We start from the raw sequence: 9,256 nt of genomic DNA on the forward strand, positions 1-9,256 counted from the left end.
CACACAGGCCACCTGCCTTGTGACCTTGACTGCCGTGCAGAAGAAATGCAAACCCAACAAGTGACTGCAGAGGGGCTCATTCCAGCTGGGACAGCACGCCCAAGGACAGGCTGGAAGGGTCCCCGCAGAGGGGAGTGTCCAGGACGGAAAACAGCACATGAACGCGGTGAGGCGGGAAGGAGCTTGGTGCCCCTGACGGCCGGCCAGGAGGCCAGTGTACGGGGTGAGAAAGCAGGAAAGAAGGGGGGAGATGTGGGCCTGGCGGGGTGGGCACGGCTAGTCACACAGACCTCAGAGGCCACTTAAAGCATTTTACTCTTGACCTGGAGATTTTATGTGGGATTCCTCTCAGTGGAGAGAAATATAACCCAATCTGTATTTTTTAAGGTTTCCTTGGCTGCAGTGCAGTTATACTGGATATGAGAAGCCTGATTTAGAGGCTTAGAGAGAAAGACATGGTAGTGACTTACAAGCTGTCAGCAGCAGTTAGAAGTAGACATTTTCAAGATATAATTTTGGGAGGGCTCTTGTTAGACTTTCTGGCTTAATGGACTGGCTACACAGTGGCACTATTTCCTAAGATGAAAAACACTGGGAGAAACACATTTAGGGAAGGCAGTATAGACTGTGTTTGAACAAGTCACTCTGAGATGCCTGCAAAGCATATGGATAGGAGATCAGCTGTCCGGCCCTGGAGTTCCGAGGCCAGAGATGGCAGTGTGCCCCCCAGCAGCGCCCACTCCACCTCAGAACAATCCCGCCCTGTGTTGTCTTTCTCACTGTAACCCTCTGGTGGTTCTCTTGTCCCTCAGACTATTACATTCTAGGCTCCTTTAGTCACTGGCTATAGGTGCATTGCACAGCATCCCCCCAAAATTCACATCTACTCAGAACCTGTGAGGGTCCCCTTATTTGTAAATGAAGACTTTGCAGATGTAATCAGGTCAAGGTGAGGTCACACTGAACCAGGGGCTCTAGATCCAATGACTGCTGTCCCTGGAAGGAGAGGGGGACACAGAGTCACACAGAGGAATGCCCCCTGCAAGCCGAGGATGCCCAGGTCACCAGCAGGCGCTGAAAGCTAGGAAGATGCTCCCCAAAAGCCTGTAGAGGGAGCGTGGGTGTGCTGACATCTTGATTTTGGAGCTCTAGCCTCTAGAACATCAAGGGAACAAATTTTAATTGTTTTAAGCTACCCAGTTGTTGCTCCTTTGTTACGGCAGCCCAAGGAAATCAACACACTGCCTCACCCTTGGCTTCTCCCTCTCCACATCGACCCACCCGAACCTTAACCCGGTGCATTCAGAGTCTCCAGTCCACTCGCTTCGTCCACTCCCACTCCCAGTGTCTCATGCAAGCCTCTAATAGCTCTCATCTCATTACTTTAGAAACCAGCTAACTGGCCCTACGTGTTTATTTTTGCCCTTCTCCAATGCATTTCCTACTCAGTAGCCAGAGTGACCTTCAGAACACAAAGACAAGCATGCCACGCTCTGGAACAGAATGCGCTCATGTGACCGGGGCTGCATCCAACATCTTCCATGAGCCAACGAGCCCCTCCGGATACCTCGCCAGCCTGCGCCCTGAGGTGGACCCTCCGCTCCTCTTTGCTCCTCCTCCACTTCAGGCCTACAGGACATTTTTAGGCTCCTGAACCTCACCCTGCTTTCTCACCTCTTCTCACCTCGTACTGCTCAGCACTTGTAGTTACATATTTAATATGTAAATTCCACGAGCAGCGACTGCATCTGTCACATTCACTAGACTATCCTCTGCATCTAACATGTGCCCAGAAAATAAAAAGTGTCAAGTAAACACTTGTTGAAATAATGGCACAGAATGCAGTCAGCTTTCCTCAGGTTACATTAGACTAAACCTGATCAGATGCATTTTTCCAGAAGTCCAAGTTTCAACTCAAAATATATTTGCATTCAACTCAAAATAGAAGTAAGATTTGAAAAATTCGATCACATTTATAACATTATTTCCAGGGGATCAAATATTAATGTTCATTCAACAGTCAGAAAATGAATTTTTGCCCACCATCTGTTTGAAAATTAGGACCTCTCCGCTCCAACATGCTCATTAATCATTACCTCGTGACCTTGTCGTTCAAGCCAAGCCTTAAAGCTGAGCGTGCACACATACACACTCTGCGAATGCCAGGGGGAACCACAGGTCCCGGTGCTTTCTGAGAGGGCACCACAGCCCCTGAGCGTGTGACGGCCGGGAAGAACGATGAGGCGATGCGCCAGGGTCTCTAGCCTGACAGGGTCGTCCGCTCCAGCCCCCCTTCCACTCACGTGCTCCGCACAAACTTCAGTGCCAGCTAGCAGCCTAGAAAACAAGTCCGTCTCTGCAAATAAACATGGTCCTGTTTCTTCTCCATCTCTGCCACCACCGTCTTACCTGTTCATACCACCAAGAAAAATGAACACAAATCCTGTTGTACCCTCTCACCCCATCTACTTGGCACATTCACGATGCCAACGGCCTCCGTTCCTTCCCTGCTGTCCTGATGCATGTAAAATAGTAGGACCGCTGTCATTCCTTCCAACCGCACGGCAGCAGCACCCGGTTTGACCTCTCCCCTGGGTCCCCACCATCCGCCCCCTCGGCCACCAGGGCCCAGGAGCCCTTTCGTCTCTGCCCTCTCCCCTGAGCCCATTTCCGACCAACAAGCACTATCTTTCACTTCCTGATCTGCCCATTTCTCTTGATTTCCAGCATCATAACCAATTCTCAGCCAAGATACAGTCCGCTCTCATCTGGATTGTCATGATCATCTGCTCACTGAGCTCAGCCATTTTCACCCCTCTAATCTATCCTAAACATTGAAGACAGATGTGCTTGTCATTAATCACTCCCAACTCTGCTTTACAAACGTCCACTACTCAGATACTTCACACTTTCCACGTTGCTCTATCATTATTCGTTGATTCTTAGTACCTACTGAGCATGCGCACACGCACACTCGCTCATCGATCACAGGAACTGAGCGCTGTCTCAGTGAACTCGGCCCACAGTTTGCGCTTGGTAAACATTTAATGATTCTTTTTAATATAATGGATTTAGTTTCCTTAAGCTTGAGAGAAATCCTTGTGATAAATCCTTCTAAAGTAGCATTTCTCAGAACACTGAGCTGCCCATTTTATCATTACTAGTATTGTTGATAATCAGCATGAAAACAGCTGACATTTATTAGGCATTTATTGTATGTCAGACTGCAAAGTAAACTCTATGCACTTAATATCCATAATAATCCTGTGAAGTGGGTAGAATTTTGACTTCGATAGAAAGCAGTTGAGTCACGCTCCCAAGGGCACCCGGAGTGTGGGTGGGAGGCTGATGTGGAGCCGGGCAGCGGGACCCCAAAGCCTTATCGCTCCCTCGGCTGCACCACCTCCTCTCCCTTTGAAAAGGCCACAACCACCGGCTTCCACTTTGGGTGTAAACAAACAGCACCTACGGGACCCAAACCTCCTGAAGACAACAAATTTAAGCCCCACACAAAATACAAAGAGGAAAGGAGGAAAGAGGGGTGGAAGGGAGAAGGGAGAGAAATTAAAAAGGGAAGAAGGGAGGAAGAAAGGAAAAAAATGCTGAAGTCCCTTCAGAGTGAACAAAAGCCTGCAGAAGCTGGAGGGAGCCTGCACTTAGATGAAGAGATTCCCATTTTTATAACTTCCAGCAAAGAACAGGGCAAACCAACCTCCTGCGGGGCAGCTGACTCCAGGGGAGCACCTTCAGGCTCTGGTCTAAAGAACGAAAGGATGGGGTTCAGGGTGACCATGGGCACTGAGGAGTGAAGGGCAAACTCCCGGAAAGGAGAGAGTCTGCCAGGGGGCATCTCAAGTTCTGTGTGCCAACTCTGCCCAAGTCCCTGGCTCATCCCTGGGCCATGGACGCACAGGGAAAAGGCAAAGCAGCCCAGGTGAAGATAAAAAAGCTCAACTGGCACTTGAAATGCTACCCGATATATAGAAATGACACTTTGATTCCACCCAAGTTAATTGCCTGGTGAAACAGAAAGCTCAACACTCTTTGGAGGAATATAACAGAATTCAGAGTCTGTATCACATGAATGTTCATCAGTGTAATATTCACAATGACAAGTAAATTCAAAATTACTCAACATACAAAGAACCAGGAAAATATGACTTAGCCTCAGAAAGACAAAGGGCACTGAGATGACCAGATGCTTGAATCAGCAGACAAGGGTTTGAAAGCAACTATTGTAAGTGTGCTACCAGCTATTGGCGTTTTCCTTGGCCCAGAATGTCCCAGGAAACATGCTTACAATGAATGCAAAGAGTTAATCTCAACAGAAAAAAAACTTTATGTGGAAATTATGAAACTGAAAAATACAATACCTAAAATTAAAAAGGCAGCCCTGCTAGTACAACTTCCTCCCCAGAAAAACTCTCTTTTCATATATATAATAACCCCTTTTCTTTAATTTCCCTGAAAACTAACTGTAGCTATCTAACAACTCAATTCTTCCTTTCTTGAGTGTTCAGAGCCCGACTCCAGTATTCATGACAGGTACAATCTCCATGGCTTGGTTCCTGCCTTGACCTTATTCCACTACCCTGACCATTATTTCTGTCTAATTTGATGTAGCCCTGTGTCACTACTGTGGTGGTTTTAAAATATGTCCAAATCTCACAACATTCCTTCCTTCAAAAGGTAAAGCCTGGTTTTCCTCCCCTTGGCACTGGACTGGACTTTAAGATTCACTTCTAATGAATAGAATATGACAGAAGTGGCAGTGTGATTCCCAAGACTAGTTTGTATAAGGTCATTGCGGCCTCACCCGTTCTCTGTTGGGTCATTCAGCCCGAGGGAAGCCAAGCTGTCCGTGTCATGAGGGCATTCAAGCACCTCCACGGGGAAGTCCACGTGGAAAGCCACTGAGTCTCTACGATCGGCCAGCAAAAGGTCTTCTGCCAATGATCATACACTATGGGTGAAATCGTGTCCCTCCGGAAGCATACGTTGGAGTCTTAACCCCCAGTACCTAAAAATAGGGCCTTCTTTGCAGATAGAATTTTAACAGAGATAATCAAGTTAAAATAAGGTCCTTAAGGTGAGCCCTAAGCCAACAGACTGGTGTCCTCGCAAGGAAGGGAAATGGGGACACAGACACACACGTACAGGGAGGACGCGACATGAAGATGAAGTCAGGGATCAGGGAGATGCAACTACAGGCCAAGGGATGTGAACGGCCTGCGAACCACCGAACTGTAGGCGAGAGGCCCGGGGCACACTCGGCCTCACAGCCTCAGAGAGAAGGATCCCTGCCAACACCGTGGTGCTGGCCCGGCAACCCCCCGGACAGGGACGGCGTGGTTCTGCGTACGCCACCCTGTCTGGGTGCTCTGCTAAGCGGCCCCAGGACACGCATTCACTGCATGGATGAGCCCTCTGGAAGCTGACCATCCAGGGCCAGCCAAGCATCAGATGACTGCAGCCCTGGCCAGTACCTTGACAGCCACCAGTTAAGCTGCTCCTGAATTCCTGACCCACAGAAATGATGCTTGATGTTTGAACTGCAGTTATGGATCGAACTGCTAGCCCACCACCAGCACCACATTCAGATGTTGAAGCCTGAACACCACAGTGCCTGTATTTGGAGCCAGAGCCTTTACAGGGTTAGGATGGGGCCACAATCCAATATGACTGGTGCCCCTATAAGAGGATGAGACCTCAGGGAAGTGCACCCTCCGAGAGAAGGCCGTAAGAGGACACAGTGGGGAGGCGGCCCTCTGTGGGCCCAGGAGAGGGGTCTCGGGGGAAACCGAACCTGCCAACGCCTCCATCTTGGACTTCCAGCAGCCAGAGCTGGGAGGAAACATTTTTCTGTTGTTTAAGTCACTCAGTCTTTTATGTTTTGTTATGGCAGCCCCAGCAGATTACTACAGCTGCTAAGTTCTGGGATCTCTTTGTCACACAATAGATAATAATATACTTTCCTACCTCATCCCCAAATAAATGCACATTTTCCATTTCTACTCAGCACCCAAAATTGTCTCAACAGTCTAGCCCCAAAGTATACAAATTAGGAACATCAGCAAAATTTTCTCCAACAACTTCAGTGTTCTGGAGCTTGACTCTCTGACAGATGATGGAAAAGGCTCTGGGATAAACCTGTCAAGTGAGATGCAAGTCTTCCCAAAGTGACCTCTCACCCTTGAGCGTAAGCGGTAAGGGACGGCTATTAGCCTGTGTGTGGCCCTGCGTGCTTGTAGACTGAGAGCGTAAGAGGAAGGCGAGGGGCAAAGAACCTTGTGTTTTCAACCCAGCTGAGAACGTCCATCCATCAGAAATGATCACTTACAAATAGTCTTCCCTCTGTTGTCCTTAGCGGTTTGTACCGCCTCTGCTATGGATGCTGAATTACATGGAGCTGTTAACCCCCGAGCAGACAAACACCTGCCCTTCCAGAGCAGCAACTTTGTCAGTTGTATTTCTAAATCTATTACCATCCCTCACACAGAGTAAGGACTCAGCAAACGTTCTGAGAATGAGTGAACGCAGAGACCCAGGCTTGTAACTCTGTCCTCGGGCAGCCCTACACCAAGCCCTCCATGGGCAGCGCTCAGCTGTGGCCACGCTCATTCATCTTACTCACACTGAGAACTTTGCTGTTCTTCCTTTTGGAAGGAAAGAATTTCCTTCCCTTGCTCCTGACAAAAAGTCTGGTCTGATTCTCCAGCAGCCAGTTTTCAGCTTCTGATCACCAGGTAAACTCTCCCCAGCTTCACCCTTGCCTGTCTCGTTCCACCACAGTGGCCATGTTCTGCCTCACATGTAAGCACACCGTCCGGGTCACGGCGTGAGTTAGCCGCCCCGGTGGGCCACTTCGCCGCCTCTCCTCCTGGCCTAAATCCTTGCCCAGCGTGCAGTCAATCAGCAATCAGCACCCTCAACCATCTCACCTACCCAACTCCAGGCCCAACAGAAATTTTAGCAAACTGTTTAAGAATTGAGAACCCCATCTGGGGACTGGTGGCCTTAAATCTCTTTAGTTCTGGTTCCTTGGATTGTTGGAAAGGGGGAGGATTAGTTCTGCAGTTTTAAAAATGTCTCTATATAAAAAGTATTGTAAGAGTCACAGACCTGCTTGTGAACGTGGTCGCAAAGGCTAGCTAACCTTTCGTGTTTTCTTGGCCCAAAACTCCAAACTTCTTTCACCAAACAGGTTCCTAGTACAAAAGGGAAGAAATTTAAGTTTGTGTTAAGTATCTGTGAGAACCACACTAATGGAGCCAAAAAGCAGCTGACGTTCCCAGTAACATCAATATTTCTGGTTGCATATCATCCTTAACCTTGGTCTGTACCTTATTCAGAGGCATTTAGAGCTTCTAGAGCTAATTTCTGGGAACATTCAGGGGGTAACCCTTTTTAAAACAGACAATCTGAAAAAGATCCTTAATGAATACAGGAATTAACCAAGGGCACAATTTGCCTTAAAGGTTGCCACGTAGTTTTTCTCTAGGCAAGAACATTGGGAGGCTGGGTCCTTAAGGTTTGGTAAAAACCGGTTACTATTCATAATAACAGCTAACATGTATGGAGTGCTTTTACAATGTGCAGGCCACGGTGTTGATGAGCTTCATACAGATTCTCTCATTTAATCTTGCAAAAGTCTTGTGAGAAAACAAATGCCCAGAAACATTAAGTGACTCGCCCAAAGAAGCCCAGCTGGTAAATCAGCAAGCGGGGCTCGAACCACCTGAAGCTCTGAGCCCAGAGCTCTGTCGCCCCCTGGGTTTCCAGCGGCTTCCCTGATGACACTGCTTCGCACCCGCCAGATGCCACGGGGTGTCCCAACCTTCCCCGGCCAGGACCCACACCGAGCAGGTGCCCCCGGCCGGTCCGCATCCAGCGGCCGCCCTTCGGCGGGTGTCAGCGCGCACGCGGGGAGTACTCAGTAAATGCTTGGAGTCTGCTAAAAACAAAGGGCTCGTTTCCACCCACCTGAGACTAACCAGGAGCTCGCCCTGCCGTCCTCCCTCCTGAGGCGCGCACGGGGATCCCTGCGCTCTCCGTCCCGGGGGTTCCGGGAGCAGAAATCAGGGACAGCCTGGGCGGGAGGGGGACTGTCTGTCAGGAGACGGGTCTCTGCACACACGCGAGCCACACTCGTCGGAAATCCGAGGGGCGCGGGGGTGCTGGCCCGCCGGGCCCCTGCGCTGCTTGCAGACGTGCCTCGGCACCCACCCCGGCTCTGAACGCAGGGGCGACGCGGCGGGGTGGTGGGGGGGGCGTCGGGCCGCCGCGGGACCCGGGGCCGCGCCTGCAGGCGTGTCGGGAGAGGGCGGGACTGCACCCGGCGCCGCCGCCCGCGACGGACCCGGGATTCCACGGGCAGCGCTCAGCTGTGACCGCGCTCACTCATCCTAGGCGCGCCGAGACCTGGCTTCTCTTCCTCCCCGCGCTCCTGACAAAGGCAAGTGTGGTCTGATTCTCCAGCAGTCAGTTTCTGACCGTCAGGTGGACTCCCGCCGCTTCACGCGTGCCTGCCCCTGTCCACCAGCGGCCGTGCTCGGCCTTACACCCCCGAAGCACACCGTCCGCGCCGCGGCCTGCGTTAGCCGGCCCCGCGGCTCTACCCCGGGCGGGCCCCAGGCCGCTGGCGACGCTCTCTCGCCGCCGCTCCGCTGCGAGGTCCAGGGTCGCGCTCGCTCGGACCTGCTCCGGGCACCTGCCCCGCGCGGTAGGAGGCGGACTGAGGGGCGGGGCCATGGGGAGAGGGGTGGGGCCACGGGGGAGGGGGGCCAAGGGCTATGGGGCGGGAGGGGCGGGGCCAGGCGAAGGGTGGGTGGAGGGGGCGCGGACCCGGGCTGAAGGGAAGGGAGGGATGGGGCGGGGCCACGGGTTGTGGGCGGGGCCACGGGCCGAAGGGGCGGTGGCCGCTGCGGGCTGAGGGCGGGAGGGGCGGGGCTACGGCTGAGGGGCGGGAGGAAGGACGGGACCACGACAGTGGGAGGGGGTGTGAAGGCGGTGGCGGAGAGGCGGGGAGGGAGGACGCAGCCTTGCGCTGAGGGTGTGGAGCGGGAAAGTTGTGGCGACCACGGGCTGAGGGGCGGAGACATAGGCTGAGGACAGGGGGCGCGGCCACGGCTGAGGGACAGTGAGGCGGAGACATTGGATGAGGGGGCGGGCCACGGCTGAAGGGTAGGGGCGGGCCTTAGGGGGCGGAGCAGGAGGGCTGTGGCAGCCACAGGCCGACCGCGAAGAGGGGCGGGGC

The 9,256-nt window shown here is 52.2% G+C and overlaps 1 long non-coding RNA gene across 1 annotated transcript in view; it reads right to left on the bottom strand.

Annotated features, from left to right (window-relative positions):
• LOC140848262 (uncharacterized) overlaps positions 1 to 8,746 on the bottom strand; it is a 43,651-nt gene extending 34,905 nt beyond the window's left edge. Inside the window, exons 1-2 of the long non-coding RNA XR_012128834.1 lie at positions 7,984 to 8,746; positions 7,123 to 7,208 (exon numbers count right to left, since the gene is read on the bottom strand). This is a non-coding gene — a long non-coding RNA (uncharacterized lncRNA). The remainder of the gene's footprint in view (positions 1 to 7,122; positions 7,209 to 7,983) is intronic.
• Between the last annotated feature and the right edge of the window lie 510 nt (positions 8,747 to 9,256).

Source organism: Manis javanica, chromosome 3 (genome assembly GCF_040802235.1).
Source record: "Manis javanica isolate MJ-LG chromosome 3, MJ_LKY, whole genome shotgun sequence".
NCBI classification, from domain to species: Eukaryota; Metazoa; Chordata; class Mammalia; order Pholidota; family Manidae; genus Manis; species Manis javanica.